Consider the following 21,125-nt stretch of genomic DNA (forward strand, 5'->3'; position numbering starts at 1 on the left):
GGTGGGGGGGTCCTTGGACTTCCCACAGGACAGGGAACCCTGATTGCTTTTCGGGCTGGGGGGAGACTTAATTGGGGGAGGGGGAGGGAAATGGGAGGCGGTGGCGGGGAAGAGACAGACATCTTTAATAAATAAATAAATTTAAAAAAAAAAGATAGTCTTAGTGTCACGAGCTGTTGTGGGCCATGACGCAAATGCAGCAGATTGGAATTGATAATTCAGATGTCAGCCCACCAGATGAATTATTCTCTGATGGGGGGGAACCCCAACCAAGCAAGGATGACAAGACCACAGACTCTGGAAACTGGCCACTTCTGTCTGTAAATTCACATGTGCAAAAACAGCTGGGGAATCTCCCCATTGTGTTCATTTTTATGTAATTTGTACGTGTAATATCATGATTACATCTCAATCTTATGGGCACATATGTCTGTGCATAGGAAGATGACTTCTCATTAATCTGTATAATTTTGATGAACAGAAATATACTAGGATATGCTTTATAACTAGATCTATTGTTTCCTGAGGACTGTAAGTCTAAGACAAGCCACAAAATTTAGCTGATTTAAAAATCTCAGAATAATTTCAAACCAGACTGAGAGTCTCTGTAAATTGATCGTAAGTTAAAATTTTTACAGATATACACAAGGACAGAGTTGTGGGTGCCTAAACCAAGGTTATTAGCACAAAACCACCTAAAATACTATGCCAGTTTCTCTTGTCAGGTCTGGATGATAAAAAAATCTCCTCCCTGCACAAATGGCTCACCAGTTTGTTTCACCAGGCACTGTGCCCCTGACCTCAGGTCACAGCCTGTGCACCAGGAACCTTGAAGCCAGGCATTGCCATGGATGCTCACTCCCCTCAGGTGCAGCTTTTCTAACCTTTTGTATTGCAAAACTTTGCTGTTGAATGTATATGTAAGCTGTGTGAGCAAGGGAGCTGGGGAGAAAGGGAGAGGGAGAATTAGAGCCAGAGAATTGAAACTGGAGAATAAGAGCTATAAATAAAAAGATCATGTATGTGAGTCTCTTTCCCTCAGATAGATAGAAACTTATTCCTAAGGTGTCTCAGGTAAAACTGTTTCCTAAGCCCCACTGCTCTGAAGGCGTTCTTTCTGCCACCCTGAGTTGGTCAGCCTGGAGTTCAGCCTGGAGAGTTGGTCTCACAGGCTGTGGTATCTTAGCTTCTGAGGAACCTTCAAGCCATCTATAGCAGCTTCACCAGTTCATATTCCCGACAGCAGTTAATATGAGGACCGCTTCAACACACTCCCACCAGCATTCTATGTCATTTGCCTTCTCAATGAGAGTCATTCTGATTGGTGCAAGATAGAAAGTCAGTGTAGTTTTTATTGGCATTTACCTGATCGGTAGAAAACCTTTTATAAAAATATACTTACTGGACATTTGCAATTTTTCTTTTTCATAACAGTAAAAGGCCATTTTAATAGCATAAAATTTCCTATTTTAGAAACTATAGTCTTAAAGATATTCTACATATTCCACATATTCTACTTGTATACCAATATGATGTTTTGAACTTTCAGTCATTTGAGGATATGAAAGCCTTGGATTGCTTAAGGATTTAGAGATTCAAAATTTAAGAGTTTATTTTCAAAGTTTAAAGTCATGAGCCACACATAAAAATGTGTGTGTGTGTTCTGCGTGTGTATGTGTGTGTGTATGAGTTATGAACGTATGAGTGTCTGTGCATATATATGTGTATGCGTGTAAGTGGAAACCCAAGTATAACCTTGGATACTGCTCCTCAGAATGGCCGTGCGCTTTACTTTTCTAGACAAGACTTGATTGGTTGACCTGTAGCTTGCTGATTAGGGAGGACAGATGGCCATAGAGGCCAAGTAAGTCATATACATGATCCCACAACACTGGGGTTACAAGCACACACATGCCCAGCTTTTTCATTATTCAAAACAACTTTCAATTCAAATATATTTTAATCATGTTCTTCTTCTTCCCCAAGTCCCTTCTGATCCTCTCCCCCTCTCTACCCACCTAACTTAAAGTTATTTCTCAAAAAAAAAAAAAAAGCCAATACAACACCTCCCCGCCAAATCAAGGAAACAAAACCACATCTAAGAAACAAAAACAAAAAACCCACAAAACTGTAACCAAATAAAAGCATACAAATGAAAAATAATAAACTGTGAAGTTCAATTATAGGTTAATCAATTCCTCCTGAACATGAGGCCTCTCCTGGAGTGGTTGATATACCCACTGTCACTCTGCTGGAGAAAACTGGTTTCCCTATCCCAGCAGGTATAAATGACAGTACCGGCGCTAGCCATTACCATAGTGGCAGGGTTTTATTTCAATTTTTTATCCATTTTTTAAAATATAACAAAATAAAATATAATAAGATAACACAAAAGCTAATACACTGAAATTGGAGTTGAGCAAGACAAGCAAACAAAAGGAAAAGAACCCAAGAGAAGACACAAGAATCAGAGATCCTCTCATTTACTCACTCACGAATCCCATGCAAACACTGAACTGGAAGCCATAAGCACAGAGGACCTGGTGCAGACGCATGCAGGCCCCATTCTTCCTGCTTCAGTCTCTAAGGTCTCTTTGCTCACATTGATTTACAGGGCCTTGTTTTCTTGGTGTCTCTGTCCCCTCTGACTCTTACACTCTTTCAACCTCCTCTTCCAAGGCTTTCCTAAGCTCTGAGGAGAGGGATTTGATGGAGACATTCCATTTAGGGTTGAATGTTCTACTCTGTGTGTAGTGTCTCACTGTGGATCTGCATCTGGTCCCATCTGCTGCAGGAGGAAGCATCTCAGCGATAGACAAACAAGGCGCTGATCTGTGAGTAGAGCAGAATGTCATTGGCCATCAGGTTATCACTGGGCTTCTGATTCTTGGTCACCCAAGCAGTGTTGAATATTGGTTCCATCTCATGGAGTGGCCTGCAGTCAAATTGGTTATTGCCTGGATAGTCCCACAAGCATTGTGCCTCTGTTGTACTAGCATATCTTGCATGTGTCCAGCTTTATATGTGGGGTCTAGAGATTGGATTGAGTCCTCATGCTAGCCCAGCAAGCATTTTATCAAAGTGAGCTATCTTTCTAGCCCCAAAGTCTGTTTGTCTGTTTGTTTTAATTCTACAACTATAAATCAAAAGACAATATCACTTTGTTTATAATCTATCTACAGAACTAAACTAACCTAAAGAGACTATCATCATGCAGAAAAAACTATCTTTGTATTCACAGTCTTTACAGAATAATCAAAATACCTTAAGTTTTTCATGTAATCTAATCTATGTGCCCGTGAGTGGGCAAGGATTTGAGAATTTGTGTGTGTGTGTGTGTGCGCGTGCGCGCGCGCGCACGTGCATATGCACGGGTGCTCTTCTCCAGAATGACCAATCTAATAAAACATGGGCTTTGCTTGTTTTTAAATCACAAAACAATGGTATAGTCTGCAAACCACAGAACTGGGGAGGCTGAAGCAGAGTATCCTGTGGGTTTAGAGCCGACCTTGGCCTCACAGAACAACTGCAGTGACGAACAAAGCCAGGCATCCAGACACATACAAGTAAGTCCATATGGCAAGATAGTTCAGAGTAAACAGACTCTCAGGAAAGTATAGATCCTGGGAATATCACACATAGATTTTTAAATGATTAGGATTAATACGTTCAAGACATCTAATGGAAATGGACACCATAGAGAACCAAACGGAATTCTAGAATAGAAGTTATGGAGCAAATCAATTATGTTTAGCAGAAGACTGCAAAGCTCAAAATAATAAACTAGGAAATCAAATAAAAGACCAAAGCACAAAAAGAAAAAATGATTAAAATCTATTTTTTAAAAAAGAGCCTGAGACATATTAGCACAATAAAACATATTTCACACATGTACAATAAAGATCTCAGAAGAATAGAGCAAATGCCATATGAGACAAAAATGATGAGAATTTTTCTGAAATTGACAAAAAATGCCGTTCATTTTTCACTCTTCTCTCACTGAGCCAAGTGGTTCATCCCATGTTGATTTTCTCATTTTCAGGCGCACTAAGCCTGAGGTCTTCTGCAAGCCGCTCTCTCTTTCTCCTGCCTCAGTAATTATCAGGCCTGATGGTGCTCACTCTCAGAAACCCTGTACTCCCTGAGAATTACGTGGGGAGCATTTTAGAACTATAGACGCCCTTCTCTGCCCCCTGACAATGTGGTTTAACTGACCCGGGCACGGGGAGCTGAGTGTCTGCTCTGTCTGATGCGCTCCTGGGATGACTGTAACGTGCTGCTCTGAGGGCCACAGGCAGAGGCTCGGTTCGACACCAGCTCGGTTCGGCACCAGGTGAACTAAGAACTGGGAACCCAGCATGGAACCAAATTCTACGCTTCAGACTTACTGATTCCATGGCCGCCATTTGTGCTGTTGTTGCTGTATACCATCAACTGTAGGCTCTTTATGCCCATCCTTTAGCTGTCCGAGAGTCCAAGAAGGAAAGAGAAGAGGGTCATTTATTAGCTCCCAAAACCCCAACAATCTGTTGGCTAAAGGCCTTGATAGTGATTCATTTTATATCAAAAGCAAGTGCAGCAAGTGTTCTTTGGTAATATTTTAATTAGTGTGTGGCTGAATCTCACAACTGTGAAAAGTCAGAAGGCCTTTGTCGATGCCGTCACATTAAAATCCAGGGACATCCTCATGTTGTCTGCACAAGATTCGCGGATCTCTCCATTGAGTTTTACTTGCTTTTCTCCAAGACAGAAACCAACTATAGATTTAGTGACTCTAACTGGCTGTAAAGTAGGAAAGATTTTAGACTGGCTCAATTGAGACTACTAAGAAGTGGACTACAAAACCATTAAACAGAGCCTATCACAAATACCTTATGGTCATCACAAAGATTACCTCAGTGAGCTAAATGACAGCAGAGAAGCATAGACAAGTGAGTGACAACCGTGATGGCCCCTTAGCAACACACATTCATTTGACCCACTTGTCACTAGAAAGACAAGAGTGAAAATCATAAAGGGGATACGGTAGGTAGAAGGATATTATCTAGGGATATAAAATTTCAGGGGACGAGGTGAATAACTAAAGATCTCTATTGTATAGCATGGTTACTGTAATTGATAATAACATACTGTGAACTTGAAAATCTCCTAGGAGAAATCTTTTTCTTCTGTCACTCAAAAATAAGTATTTGAGTCCATGTGTTTGCTTAATTTACTAGCTTAACTTGGCCATTTTGTAATGTTGCAACCAGCAAATGCCATTATGTACATCATAAACATAACTTCATCTACTAAAAGTTTTAAATAAATAGAGAAACAGGTGTCTATGATTTGGAAATTATTGTTACTTCAAGAAACAATGTAATTAAAGTTCTGTGGATTTTAAATAAGATTCTTTGTTAGAGTTGGTCACAGTGAACTACACTGCTCCAGCCTGTGCCGTCGTAGACTTCAGTGCATTTGTCCATAGTGACACAGATGTGTTACCACAGAAAGAGCAGCTGAAACCCACTCTGTGGAGCCTTGCCAGCTTCTGTCTCTAGTCCCTACCCTGCCACTGAGCAAGAACATCAGGAGATTGCCAGAAGAGAGGCAAAGGTGGAAGACACATTGTCCTAACAAAAATATGGCAGGTTTGGTTTAATAAACAAATGGATCTTACATTTTGTATACCAATATCCTCCAAGGTAAAACTGCCCATTTTCTAGGGAAGCTCTTTTAAGATGTGGGATGTTAGAAGGGAGATGGAACATTCCACTCTGCAGGGAAGCACCTTAAGCTCAGGAAGTAAACCACTCAAAGGTTTCAGGAAGTCCCTGAAACTGACAAGATTCAGTAAGTCCCTAGCTCCCCATACATGCAACACTAAGGATGGCTGAGAGACTCTCAAACAAGGTCATCTGCCTAAAAGAGGCTCAGACTAGTCAAGTGGACTGGAAGAAGCAGAGTCTAGCTGAACTACCCGAAAAAGATACTCACCAACCTGTTAACTGCCTTCAGGTTGAGTAGGGAGCTCCAGGTCCCCCACTTTCATCAGCTGTCCCCCATGCTGGGGTGGGCCTTGGTGATGCAGCTGTCTTTGAGTCATTTCTGGTGCTGTAAGTAACCCCTCACCTATATTTCTACAAATAACTCTGATAAAACTCATTGGTTCACCAGCTTGAACTCTGGTGGCATCCGTACTCTAGTCTGTCATCAGTTTCCTCTCTGGAATAAGGAGACAATTGTTCATGTCTCCCCAGGAATAATGTCACACAGCATCTTTCTGGAAAAGACTTAACTGTATGTTGAGGGAAACACTATTTAGAAATGCCTTGGATAACTTCTAAGTGACTTACGCAGATTTTCTTAGCTCATCTTCAGAGTGACTATATATGAAAGTATAAATGCAATGCTCTAACATGGCTTTGCCTGATTTCTACCTAATGATTTCCTTTGTAGTTTTCAAAGTGAAAGGTTTACAGAAACGGTTTTCAGTCTGAGGGCCTGAACTACAACATTTATTTTGTCATTCATTCACATGAGAAAACTTTGACAAAAAGGATTTATTAAAGATAAGGCCTTTGGTGTGTAACAAAATTAATTACTACGAAAAGAAAAACACTTAATTTGGAGATATAAATCAAAATTCTTCTACACCTATATAAACATATAAATGTGAGCCAGCAAGATGGCTCAGCATGTTAAAAGTTGTGGCTAAGCCTTTTGACTTGAGTTTGATTACTGGAATTTACATGGTGGAAGAAGAAAAGCAACTCCCACAAGTTCTCCTCTGATACACACGCATGCACACACACACACACACACACACACACACACACACACACACGTGTGTTAAATATATATAGTATGTGTGTTAATATATTAACATATGTGTAAATACCCGAATGAGTGAGACTCTAGCTTCACTGTATAGTCTAATATGTAAGTATCTCCTCAAGGTCTATGTGTTAAAGGCTTAGCTTCCCAGCCCATAAGGCCTAGAAAAATTTAGATCATTGGTCCCCACCTCCTTTGTTCTCTTCTTTCGCTCTCTCCCCTTCTCCCCTCTCTTTGTGTCTGTCTCTCTATCGCTGTCTCTTTCTCTCCCCCTTTCTTCCCCCCACTGTGTGTGTATATGTGTGTGTGTGTCTGTCTGTCTGTGTGGGTCTGTGTGAATGTAGACACTCAAGTACCAGAAAACATGTGTGAAGGTCAGTGGACAACCTTGGGTGTCAGTTCTCTCCACCCACTTTGCTTGAGGCAGGATCCCGTGCTGCTCACCACTGCCTACACCTGGCCGACTGTGCTGTCAGGTCCAGGGACTTACACCACCTCAGGCATGCTGGGATTATAAATGCACACTACTGCATCCTGCTTTATGTGGGTTCTGGGGAATCTGAAATCTACTACTCGGTCCTGCACAACAAGTGATTCACCCACTGAGCCATCCACATCCCAACCCAAATTCTTGTTTCTTAAACGTCAAAAACTCAGAAACTGAGCTCCATGGAGAAGATAGGAAGAAATATGACATTAGGGTATGCAAGGGTTACTCCCTCACAGACTATCTCATAGGAAACAGCCTTGACCTGTAAAACATTCGTCTTATAGCACTCTCAAACCCCAATATCTTCCCTAGTTTCCCTAGTTTGTTGCTCCAATATCTTCTTATCCATCTTCTGAACCCAGGAGCATCTTATGATGGAAGAGAGTAGTAACTGGATCTGCATTCCTAACAGCAGGAAGGAGTCATTCTACAGTTCCAAATGATGCATTCGCTTCATTCTCATGGACCAAAATTATTACCACTGCCATGACTAGCTGCGGAGTCTGCAATGCAAATCCCTCTAACTGGGCGCATTACTCAAGATTCCATGTTGCAGAAGAAAATGACTAATGGGTGTGAGCCATGTAAAATGTAGAAAACATATGTGAAATCCTATGCAAATGAGCAAAATTCAGCTTTCCCACCTGTGCATTAGACAAAGTTTGAGTGAAGGAAAGCGCCAAGAGAGAACGGGAATAGATAAGAGACCTGAGAGGTTTTGCCTAGTTTTGCCTGAGACTACAAGGACAAGATTATCACTCCAGAGGACAAGTACCTAGATTCCCATCTGGCTTCCACAGAGGGAGCAATGTCCTCCATGCTCAACACCTGGACAGTACAGTCACCTACCCGTGCCCAGAATGTACCAAGTAGAGTGTAGTAGGATGGCAGCTTCTTTGTTTCCCAGCTGCCCAGACTTCCGAAATAATCACGCAGAAACTGTATTAATTAAATCAGTGCTTGGCCCATTAGCTAACTAGCTTCTTATTGGCTAACTATTACATATTAATTTAACCCATTTCTATTAATCTCTGCATCACCATGAGGTCATGGCCTACCAGCAAAGTTTCAGCACTCTGTCTCTGGCAGTGGCTCCATGGCTTCTCCTGACTCCACCTTCCTCTTCCCAGCATTCAGTTTAGTTTTCCCTGCCTAGCTCTGTTCTACCCTCTCAGGCCAAGCCAGTTTCTTTATTTACTAATAGATAGGATACAGAGGGGAATCCCATATCACCTCCCCTTTTCTGTTCAAATAAAAAGGAAGGTTTTGACTTTACTGTAGTAAAATTCATGTAACAAAACAGGTATCAATAATTACAGTTATAATTTTTATATCTACTTTATCTTTTACTATAACTAAGGAAAACTATAACTATAAATTCTTCAACTCCATCAAGGACTTCAGAAGGATATAATATTGCTTAAGTAAACAGGAAGTGCATTGTAAGCAACTTCCAAAACTCTAGAAATGACAGAGACATCTTGCTGCCTGGATAGTCACCCAAAGATCTTCTGTTCCATTAGGGCATCCATCTTCAGTCTATGGACCCATGGTATCCATCAGATTTTTCCATGAAGCAGGAAATTTCAAAGACAGTTCCAACTATATTGGCAATTTGTCACTCACTTTCTTCTGTGTCCTGCAGAATGTCTGGCAAACTCTTTCATGAAGCAGGAATCCCGAAGGATCATTACACACTTAGGCAAGTTCAGCAGTCATTTTTCTGCAGGTCCTGCATGTCCGGTTCATACAGCATACCATCAAGCGGTGCAGTCAAGAGCAGTTTCTTGCCCAAACGGCTAGCAAACTCCATGAGGATCCTCTTCAATGCCCATCATCCTCTTGAAGTAGATTGGTGCTGCCAGGAGCAGATGTGTCTCATTGTCATGAAAAGTCCTAAGTTCTTTAACATTTTTAAATGTTTAAGAAAAAAATTTAAATGCTATATTCTGTAGTCTTTGAAAAGTTTGAAGAATACCTATCCACCTGAAATATATCTCTATACATCTAGAAAATCTAACATGACTACAAGCTTGACTACTATAGATGAGTATCTATTAACTTATATTTCTTAATTATACATTACATTTTTAAATGAGCTGGACAAACATAATACCTTAATCAAAATCAGAAATATATATATATATATATATATATATATATATATATATACAGTATAACAAAATTGACCTTACATTTGTATCAATAAACCAAAATCCATACCAATGCAAATTTCTATAGCATATTCCCCTTTAAATGTAAACAAACATTTATAAACAATCATTTAGGGAAATTGGGCATAGATCTCTCCACACTGCTTCCTGCTTTTTGCTGGGCAAAGTCTTTTTGAAGGGTGTTCATGGTAACCTTTCAGAGGTCCTAGTCCATCAAACCACATTAGTCTGGAAGAATTCCACAGGTTCTCATCTTCTGTGGAAACAAAAGAAGAACCTCTTTTTCAAAGCAACATATCCTTAGATCCATATTTTGAAATTAAGATACCTTTAAAGTATGTATGTTGGCTTAGTTTAACAGTTCCAGAATCAAATGTCTCTCTGCAGTCAAAAATGTTCAAAGAAAACACAATAATATACATAATCCAGACTCTCTGTGTATAGTCCATCTTTAGGTGGCCTACTTTTTCTTTACTCTTTTTAATCTATGACTGTCTGTACTCTGTCTCTTTAAAAACTTTGTTTTATTTTTTAAATGATTTACTTCTTTTCAAACTCTCTATACACTTTTTCTTTTCTCTCCCAACCCTAAGTACATTTATCCAACACTGTGACCCATTTAGAGGTCTTTTTCATCTGGATTTTTCTTTATTGCACATCTGTAATCCATTTCTGACCAGGACAGCTTCTTAAAATGCTAAATACTTCTTTAAAAACTAAGTGGCAGCCTTGCTAGGGCATACAAAGCCCTGTCAGCTTGCTCTGCCCAGTCCAGCACTGTGTAGTCCTGCCCACAGAGATTCACGGAGAACCAAGCCCTGCGATTCGAATGGCAGACAATCATACCAGCCTGAAGCAAGGCCTAGGAAAAAGTCAGATAAAATTTCCTTTTAAATGGCAATGAAAAGTATCTTAGACTTGAGATAAGAAGAAATCTGCAATAATGGGAAGCTGTTAGTGGAAATGATTTTATCAAATACCATTTTGTTGACTAATGTGAGCATAGTGCCAGGAGAGAATGACAATGTGTTTTTTTGTCTTAGGGAAAACAAATTACAACCTAAAAGGAGAGGAGATTTTCATATGGTTCTAATTAAAAATTCAGTAATGAATTATTTTATTCTTTAACCCGAACCATAAATTGTTCTTTTGGCTTTTATGAAGTTTTCCTTTTTGTTATTTGTTTAGTTTTGAAGCAGGGTTTCACTGGGTAAATCCAGCTCACCTTGAACTCCTACCCCTGTCTCAGTCGCCTGAATGCTGGGATCACAGGTTAGTGCCATCATGTTTGGCAAGCCTTAGCAATTCGGCTTGGTCAGCTGACTACACTAGGCCCCACTTACAGCATTGATGGCAAATTTGAAAACAACAACACAAGTTTCCCTGGGTCAGAAATTGTTCACACAGAATTGTTCATACGGAATTTTCCATTTTGAACAGATTCCTTTGCAATCTAAGCCAAGATTGGAAAGAACAAAGAAAAGAGAGTAGGAGAAGATAAAATAAAAAGCAAAGAGACAGAAAGAGAATGAAGAGTAAAGGGCAATGGAAGGTCGATTAACGTAAACTAGGGAAGAGTTTCCAAGGTACATTCCAATTCTTGAAGCCAAGGTATAGTTCAGTGGTAGCTCACAGTGTGAGGCCCTGAGATTAGTCCCTAGCACACCAGAAAAAGAAAAAGAAGAAAAATAAATAAATAAATAAAAAGAAAAGAGGAGAAGGAAGAAGGGAAAACAAGAAGAAAATAAATTTTCACAATCGTATTAAGGTATGAATGACACACAGGAAGCTGCAGTTATTCCAAATGTGTGGTTTTCTCAGTTCTGATACACACACATCCACCAAAGTCACCACTGAACACAAGTTCACCACTTCTACCTCTCCCTAGCCCCTCCAGAGCTCTTACTGTTTGCTCATTATTTACACATGAGGTTGAGTTTTAAGAAATTTATATTGCAATGTTTTCTGTTTTATAGCACAGCACCTTTCAGCATAATTGAGATTTGTGTATGTTCAGTATATCAGTAGCTTTTCCTCTTTGGTAAAGCTATGTCTCCACATAGTTGTGCTACAGACTTACTAAACTTGACTTGCTCAAAATAAATGTTACTACCTTCTCCTGACCAAAGAGTCCTCTCCAGATTTCCTCACCTGGCATCATAATAGGAGCATCTTCCCAGGATCCAGCCTCATCCTTCCCCCTCGATCTGCTCATGTCCAGTTATCACAGACTCCTGCCAGCAGAGTCTGTAAATAACTTCCGGATGCACCCATTTCTTTGTGTCTCCATGGCTACCAAACAAACAAAACCATTATCGTTTCTTTCCCAACTTTCTTGGAAATCTTCCCATGTCCATTCTTTTTTTCGTGTTAGCAGTTCCCTTGTGATAGCCAGGATGGATGATTTCTTTCTAGAACACAATCCTCCAATATGCAGCTTCAAGTCTTGTTTAACATATTTTTGTTATTCTTAGGATTTGAAGACAAAGCTTTGGCTTGGCTCACTTGAGTGCTTCCTACTGACCTTTCTATGTAGACCGACCTCTGGCCTAGTCCCAGAGTCGACAGTGACTCCATCACAGTTTCTAACTCCTCTGGCATTCCCCACATCTGCCCTGAGCCCATCAGCAAATCACAATTCCTGCCGTTAGGATACTATTCAAATAAACTACCATTATTTTAATGTTAATATTTGTATTTCTTTCTGAGATAAAGTCTTATGTACTCCAGACTACTCTTGAGCCTACAACCCTACTCCCTTAACCTCCCAAGTGCTGAGGTTATAGGGTTAAAGCCGTACATTGGGTTCAGCTACCATCGTTTTTAATCATTTCATCTGAACTGCTGCCACTAACCAGTAAGGAGAAAATTAATTTAAATCCATTCACCTTCTCTCTCCCTTCCTCCACCTCCACCAACAGAGATTCTGGTGCTCCCAGCAGGCCCCTGGGCCACTTCTCTGTCCACCCTACCAAGCTGGCCCAGGAAGTCTTGCACAAAGCCTGGATAGCGGAAGTGCAACAAGGGCTGCAGGGGCTGTTGCAAAATAAACTGTCTTCTTTATCTTTTGTGGAACTAATAGATCAGAATTGATCCACGTTGTGTGAAAATAAAAGAAACAGGAGACCAACCTCAACAGAAGCAGCGTCCTTTTGGTAGAACAATGAGGAACAGCAGTCTTGGGGGAAGTGGAGACTGTGCAGAAGCTCGGGGGCTTGTGGGGCAGAAAGAGGAACTTTTGAGGTGGACAGTTCCATCTTCACATCTGAAGTCTCAAAGTTGTCAATACAATGGGGTTGGTGTGTTGACCTCCTCAAAAGTGTCCCAGCCCCTAACTGCCTGTAGGCCTTATCAACCCCTGAACTCTCCTGCAGGGAGTTTCTCAGCTAGTCTGAAACTTCTGTCATTAAGTCCTCAGACTAGCATCTGGGCTTAATCTTAGTCCTTATCTTACGAAGAGCACAAAAACCCACATGGGTGAGAAAAGGAGCAGCTTTCTCTTAACCTCAGGGAGGGAAGTGTTTTTTTTCAAAGTGGGGGACACAGGCTTGAAAAAGCGGTCCAAACTTGCCAAACTTGCGGAGTTCCAGAGGCGGAGCTTTGAGTCTGCTTTCAAGGCTCTGCAAGAACTTTGGTGCAGAGCCAGGAGTCTGCGCAGGAGGGGAGAACTTATTGCACTTCCTCTTCGAGCCCGCGTCCTGGCCTCCAGGCGGTCCCAGCCTAGAGAAGACAAGCGCGCTCCTCTCTGCTCAGCTCAACCGGTTGCACTTCAGAGCAGCCCCGCGCATCTGGGCGCCACCCGGTGAATCGCAGTGCAGCTCGGCACTTCTCGGTGCAGCTCCATCAGCCTTCAAGGTAAGCAGCACACCAGCCACGCGCTCCGCAGCTCCGGGCATTCGGGCGGCCACGCCGCGTGTCCAATGGGAGCGGACCCGCGCGACACAGGTCCTCGCACTGGCCACGTGAACCCGGGCTCCTTGGCGCACCTCCAAGTCCAGTGCGCAGCCCTTGCACTTGACCTGTGCTGGGTCTAGAGTTCTCTCCTCTCTTGCCCTTGTTCATTTTTTTCCGATGTAACGGATTTCCTGCTTAGGAAATGCTACCTGTCTCAGGCCTGGGACCCGCGAGCTGAACTAGCAGCCTGAGACAAGACACCCCCGGGAACATTTTAGGCCACCGCACCGTTAATTGCTAGTCTGAGACTTTTGAGAATTGGCGAATACGTACCTCAAAGCGTTCCCTTCATTTACAACTTTGGGAATCTGTGGTTCTGCTTTTTTTTTTGAGCATAATCTTTCACTCCTAAATAGTCTTTTCTCTGTAAAATGTGGTGAGGATGAGTTTGAATACCAGACACGGATTTCCTAATTTAGTTTGGAGTCAAGGTGTAGAAAATACAGTAAATCATGAAAGATAGAATGTCCTTGTATCCCCAAGAACCCGGTTACAGGCGCCCACTAAGACTTATCGCGTGTACCTCTTCTTTTTCCCTCGGGGAATGTATTTCACCCCGTGCTGAAGAGTGGCATGCGCTTTCCTGGAGCCACTCTGCATCTCGGTCCAAAGTTTTTGTGATAGAGATGCGAAGTCAGAGAGGAAAGGAATGCCGAGAAGCGGTGGGTGGATCCTCCATATAAGAGAAGTGTGATGTGAACAAAAACAACGAAGGCGCTGCTTGTTTCAGAAATCTGGGACTCAAAAACATGAAACTTCAGAAAGTAAACTTTGGGCTTCAGACTAAACCGGGAGTTGTGCCTTGTGGGCCTCACTAAAGCACAGGCTCATGAGCCTTGTGAGGAATGCTGGCTAGCAAGATAGCAGGAGATAGGGAGAGTCCTCTGCAGTGTCCCTCCAGGTGGTGTTTCCTGTCTGCTCAAAGAGCTGCCAAAATGCAATGTCATCTTCAAACTATCCCTTCTTAATTTGTACGTTCTTACAGATACTTGGGAGACTCAGGTTGTTACTGCACATCGGATACTATAACTAGACAAGGATGAACTTAATTAAATTACATTACTTAAACTGGAACTCGAGTAATAAATGAGGTTATACTATGTTAGAATGGAGCCTTAACTGTGCCTGTGAAAGGGCTGGGGTTGCAGCTGGGCTGTGCAGCCCACGCTGCCTGCAGCCCTGTGTCCGGTCCCCGAGGGAAGAGGAGGGTATGTTAACAGAGTAGAATTGAAGGATAAACACTTTGGTGGGTTTTCTTTCTGAGAAGCACAGCAGTTTCTGGTCTCTGAGGAAGTTTGCCAACATTCCGTTCTGTTGCATTTCGAAAGTTCCAAGTTACTGCTGTTGAAAAAGTGTAACTTTGGAATGTGTAGTGGATCACACACAATACTTGCTGGGTTCTGTATCCACCTGGCATGTGTTCTCTGAACTGCTGTTTTCTGAGAACAGATACAGGTTAGTTCTCCACTTGGTTTCACCCTATGTCGCATATAGATGAAAAGCTCTACATATTTCAAAATTACATGGTGAGCAATTTATAAAGTTCATGGCCATGAATGTTTGTGTTAAGCTACTTTGATTTCTCAAAGAGCATTGTTATTTTCTTTTATTTCTGTTTTTTTCTAGTCCTTTTGAATTTCATTTTATCTATTTTGATAAGTAATCCTTTTAATGACTCTATAGGGTGTTTTTTTGTTTTGTTTTGTTTTGTTTTATTTTTTTGTTTTTTTAATCTATCACACCATAATATTACAGGGCCTCATGAGTGATCTTAGGAACTTTTGAAATAAAATAATTTAAAAAAATAAGACATGGTTTTATTTTACACATAACCTAAAGGTAATTTTATACATGTTGTATAATTCTACATATGAGGAAAAAAATGTATAATTTTCTCTAAGTAGCTGGGTGCCTTTTCTACCCCCCCACCCCCGGAGATGCTGAATAAATCTATTGGTAGGTCTGTTTAAACTGTGACATATCCCATAGGGTTAGGTGAAGCCCTGAGATGGAACAATGTTTATTATTAGCATGATTGATATTTTCAGTATGAAAATATATGTTTTTTTTAAGTCAATTATCTCATCCCAAATGACAAGTCTGTTAAAGTTCAGGCATTATATGGCTGCAGATATAAAATAAACATAAATTTTAAGATTTTAAGGTATTTGGTGGGGAAATTGGTTGTCTAGTGATGTTTATATGCTAAAGTATAGTTTTAATTACCAGGAAGCACGGCTTTCAGAGGCAACTTTATGTATCTGACTTTGGGACTGAATGTTTCAGTTTGATACATTTCTCTAGGAAAGAGAGAAGAGCAGCAGGAAGACACAAGGCCACCTCCACCAGTTCAAGAACCTGTATTGTCCTTCATGGGCAAGGGCCTGAGGACAGTGGGGGATTAGAGACCAGAGCTCACCATTGTATGCCCACTTCAGGGCCAAATTCTGTCACCATAGTTCAGGTTCAAAACATGCCAGCTAAGTCAATTCCACTTCTCAGGGGTACCAGCAAAATGTCTCAAGCCCCCAAATCCAGTGTGCTAATTGGTCCCAATTCTAAGGCAGGAGGGGAGATAAAATACCGCACCAGGCCATCAAACTTCTCAGTACAGACAATGCAGCTACAGCTCAGGACAGTTTCCACACATTTCCTGAGCATTGACTATGAAGCTGGGTCACTGAGAACTATATTATGAGACCCATTTCCTTCTTTCTCTGTCAGCCTGGGTTTCTTCTTGATCACCATGTGGCAGTAGTATATAATACTTATTGCTTCTGATTGAGCTTATTGTTTCATTACCAAGTTCTTGAGACCAGGAGTTTCATGTTTTGAATATTGGAGGACGAGGGATAGAATGTTTGCATATACATGTGATATCATGAGGATCGATTATGAGCATGGAATTCATTTGTTTCATACACACTTTATACACATAGACGGATGGTACCTTATGCAAATAATTTTGTGCATGAAAGAGTTTATATATTTCAGCTAACAGTGATGATGGGTATTGCCCCTCCTTGGGAAGGCTAAATAAACTTGGTTCTATACCTGTATATTTTCTTAACCTTTTTTATTTTTTATTTATGTGCATTTGTGTTTTGCCTTCATACGTATATCTGTATGAGGGTCTCGGATACCCTGGAACTGGAGTTACAGACACTTGTGAGCTGCCGTGTGGGTGCTATTCTTCTGGAAGAACAGTCAGTGTTCTTAACTTACTGCTGAGTGATCTCTCCAGTCTCCCGTGCCTGTATTTTGACTCTGAACTATCACGTATGGTCAGGTGTTGAATTTTCAGTTTGTAGCTTCATGCTGGTGCTCTGAAATGTTTCAGATTTTGGAAGATCTGGGATTTAAGGTTTTCAGAGTTAAGGATGGTTGGCATGTATGGTGTACCAGACACTGAGATGGCTGAATTATGACTCAATTGATCCATCTTCGTCTAGACTGGTACCGCTGCTACTCCACTGTGTCACTGACAAATGAAAGAGCAGAGAGTTTAAACAGTGTGCATAGAGAGAAACATGCAGACAGAGCTGGTACTGACCTGGGCAAGCTTGATAACACCACCCTCAGTCAAGAGCCAGGGCTCAGATGAGGGAAAAGATGGAGCCAATCTTCAGTGCGCTTGTAGCCTCAAACTGGGGAGAAAACCAGACAGTGATAATTTTCCATGTGACTGAAGCTGTGTCTGTGTGACCACATAGCAGGTCCTGACAGCAGACCAGAGCGAGGCAGGAGGATGATGAAAGACAACCAAGCAGAACAAACACACAATGACACACTTGCTTTGTTATAGATGGAAGACAAGAGAGATATCACCCTCAGTTTTAAAGTTATTTCCTTTATCTTTTGAAAAGGCCTAACGTGATTTCCTTCTTATCTTTATTATACTCAAATTTCTCTGCTGGCCTTCTGACTTGATTAAATCAACAAAGTAGTAAATCTAATCCTTTCTCTAACTCTAGTGGACGTCTTTCTGATTTGGTCTTATATCACAGACTCATCAGAGATATGCCTGTGTGCTGGGCGAGAGCTAAGCGCTTAATTCCAGTGGCATTATGTTCCCACACAGGGGCTGGAAGATTGTTGTCCAAGTAACAACATCCTGTTAGGCTAGAGAAAAATTAAAGGTGACGTTGTAAAAAGTGAGCCGTGATTGGGTATTTTCCCATAATTTTTATTATGAAAATTTTCATGTATACAAAAGAGGACTGTATATTCATGTATACCTATATTATACAATGATATATACACTTATGTATATTGTATAATATATATTATATTTATAATGGTGTGTGTGCTCTCTTCAATACCTTATTACTTGGGGTATCATGTCTCTAAAGATTAAGGTCCAGCTCATCTAGGACTTTCCATCTCACACCAGGCCCTATCATTTCCCCTGAACATGTCTCCTAGACAGGGTTACTATTGCTGTCAGGAAACACCAGGATTAAAGCAGATTGGGGAGAAAAGGGTCTGTTTGACTTATGCTTCCAAATCACTGTCCATCATCAAAGGAAGTCAGGACAGGAACACAAACAGGGCAGGAACCTGAAGGCAGGAAATGACACAGAGGCCTTGGGGGGGTGTTGCTTATTGACTTGCTCCTCGTGGCTTGCTCAGCCTGCTTTGTTATAGAACCCAGGACCACCGTCTAGGGGTGGCCAAAAATAATGCGCTGGGCCCTCCCCCATCAATCACTGATAACAATATGCCCTACAGGCTTTCCTCCTACAGCCTGATCTTGTGGAGGTGTTTTCTCAATAGAGGCTCCTCTCAGATGACTCTAGCTTCGTTGACAGAAAATGGTGCCTTTAAACTAGTCCATGCCAGCCACCAAGAGACTGCTCTAATGCCTGTTAGGTCTTTTCAGCTTGCTTTGAATATGGATCCCCAACGTCTCCCTCACAGCTCAGCTCCTTTACGAGAGTACGAAGGGCTCTTAAGAGGAGCCTCTTTGCTCCCTCCTCAAGCCTCTAACTCCCACAACATACACCCTTGTCAAAGCCAAACCTCTAGCCCAAGGAGCCATTCCCAGCAAGCCAAATACACTGCCCTTACACAAGCCCTAACACCTGCTAAAGATCTTTCTGTTAATGTATATTTACACTCAAAATATGCATAGAACAGAATTCATTTATGTATTCTAATTTGGAAGGGAAAAGGCTTCCTCACTCAAAACGGGACTCCAATAATTAATGTGTCCCTTGTCCAGGGTGCTGGATGGTGCTAGATGCTGTCCTTTCTTCTTTCAACACAACAGTAATCCATCAAAAAGACTAATAATGACTCTCCCCCCCCATCTCAACAAAAAAATGCTGATAAATTAGCCCCAAAATAGCTCTTACACACCAGACCTTCATCCACCCCCCTCACTCCCTTTTGCGTACCATCACCCCAATTTCTGCCCTGTCACCCAGGTTCTATCACAATGCACCCCTTAATTTAACTATCTAGTGAAACTCGAATTTCCTCCCTACACAGTCGTGTTCCCCTTCAACCCTGAGATGGGCAGCTCCTTAAATCAAAAAAAAAAAAGAAGTGCCCCAACATCAAACCTCCTCAGTTTCCTTCTCACCAAACTCCAGGCCTCCCGACAGCTATGGCCTGGCAGATAGACTTCTCCCATGACGTCTATATACAGGTGTGTCTCAGCTGTCGTCAATGCCTTCTCTGGATGGGTCGAAGGAACTACAACAAAGGCGCTCACACACTCACTGCAGGGATTAGTCCCTGATTTGGCTGCCATCCTCACTACTATCAGATAACAACCCAGAATTCAAATCCTCTGTCTCCCAAAATGTGGCAAATTACTTAAAAGTCCCTTATACACTTCGCATTCCCTGTCACCCCAGTCCTCTGTCAAGGTTGAAAGGATAAACCTCACTATAAAAAAAATCTCGTAAAACTCACTCTAAAATTAAAATGGGGTTGGGCTAAGCTCCTGCCCCTGGCATTGCTCAATTTAGAGAGGCTTACAAAACAAAACAAAAACACAACAAAACAAAACAAACTTCCATGAATAGCCAGTCCTTTGAACTTATGAAAGGGAGACCCATGATCCACCTGCCCACCCCCCACAACAGACCCTCCTCTAAGACGCCTCCCTTTGCTCCTTTCTTCCCTATCAAGCAGTGACTTTCCATTCCTCAGAACAGAACTTGGCAGCATCCTAGCAGGTCTTTACCTCTCTGAATCCCAGTGCCCTCTCCTAGTAGAGACAGGAGATACAGTCAACACCTCTGAACCTGCTCGTCATTCCTGCCTATAGATATGAGGTATAAGAGAAGTAGGCCCCAAGGATGTTCTTGGACATTTTATCCTAAACATCTGGATGTGAGATTGCCACCAGCTGTGGTGGGAAGTTAGCAAAGAGGTGACTGAAGTTCCATTTAGAGGATGAGTATGAAGTACCAAGTGGTCACCATGATACACCTGCTTGCCCTATACAGGGCTAATAAAGCATGAAAAATACTGTTTATTATTCCCATTTTACAAATTAAAAATAGAAGTTAGAGTCTCTGAAATTTATACACGATTGCGTTGTTTAAGAAATGGGACATAAGAACCTTTGGGGTTCCCGAAGACTCAAACCATCCTAATCTTGCCAATTTAAGAACTCAGTCAGATAATCAGCACTGTTCCACTTCTGGGACAAGCAGGACAATTTAAATTGTCTTTACCAAGTGTGAAAGAAAGGAATTGACCCGAGGAACCCTGTATACACACACACATCGTTAGTCAGTGACACAGACTTCTACACCTGCTGCACAGAAACCCGGTCCCCAGGGGGGTAGGGTGAGGACTTTCCCCAACACAGAGCTTTTGGTGCCCAGAGGTAAAAGAGTTTCTGTTTGCAAAATCTAAAGCCAGATTTGGAATAAAACGATGAAGTCTCACCAAGTAGTTAGATTTCAAACCAAGGATTCCCTAGAAGCCACTAAACATATCAGGGATAAAGGTGAGATGCTTGAAAGGCTGGAGTTGGGAAGCAACTTTGCTAATGGAGCCTGAGACGGCCGACACTTCACTTGGCTGGTAACAGGTATCAAGGTGTGTGCCTGGGACGTGGTAGGACTGGTGGAATGTCCATCAATGTCATTGACCACATTGACATAGACCAGGGTTCTCAGCCTGGGGGTCTCGACCCCTCAGGGCTCCCTCTGGTCTCCACAGCAAACTGTAGTCTTTGACTCTTAGACTGTCATCTCAAACGGACAAATTGTGTAGATGGGACAGGATGAGAGAGATCCCAAGAAATATTTTCCTAGTTATGCCACATATTTTTGCAACTACTTTTCTGATGAGTTTCTCCACAGCTACTGTATCCGTGCTGTTAACAGACCCTTTATCTCCACTCTTGGCATCCACAGCTGGTGAAGTCAAGGAACCCGCTAAGCTTGCGGTGTTGTTTTCATCTTAGGCTAGAGACGTCTTCAGGGAAGGACTGGACCATCTTTATCACCATAGCCCCATCTTTTCTTGCTCTCCTTCTGATTTAGTTCTCTAACTGAATGGAGGGAGTCGGCAACTCCAAGACTCATTCTTCCTGTGTTTAGAATTTGGGGGCTTATATTTCCCCTATGCGAACAATAAGCAGAGATGAAGCTGTGTGGGCCGTGTTAGTAAAGGAAGCGTAGCGTACTGATGACTGGACACAGAGGTGGAAATCCCAAGAG

At 41.8% G+C, this 21,125-nt stretch overlaps 1 protein-coding gene across 1 annotated transcript in view; it reads left to right on the plus strand.

Moving 5' to 3' along the window:
• The first annotated feature begins 13,114 nt into the window (after positions 1-13,114).
• The window catches only part of Apbb1ip (amyloid beta precursor protein binding family B member 1 interacting protein), a 100,691-nt gene continuing 92,680 nt past the window's right edge, over positions 13,115-21,125 (plus strand). The window contains exon 1 of the mRNA XM_075970644.1: positions 13,115-13,338. The gene's annotated coding sequence lies outside the window, so the exon portion shown is untranslated. The remainder of the gene's footprint in view (positions 13,339-21,125) is intronic.

The sequence above is a fragment of the Microtus pennsylvanicus genome, chromosome 4 (assembly GCF_037038515.1).
Source record: "Microtus pennsylvanicus isolate mMicPen1 chromosome 4, mMicPen1.hap1, whole genome shotgun sequence".
Lineage (NCBI taxonomy): Eukaryota > Metazoa > Chordata > Mammalia > Rodentia > Cricetidae > Microtus > Microtus pennsylvanicus.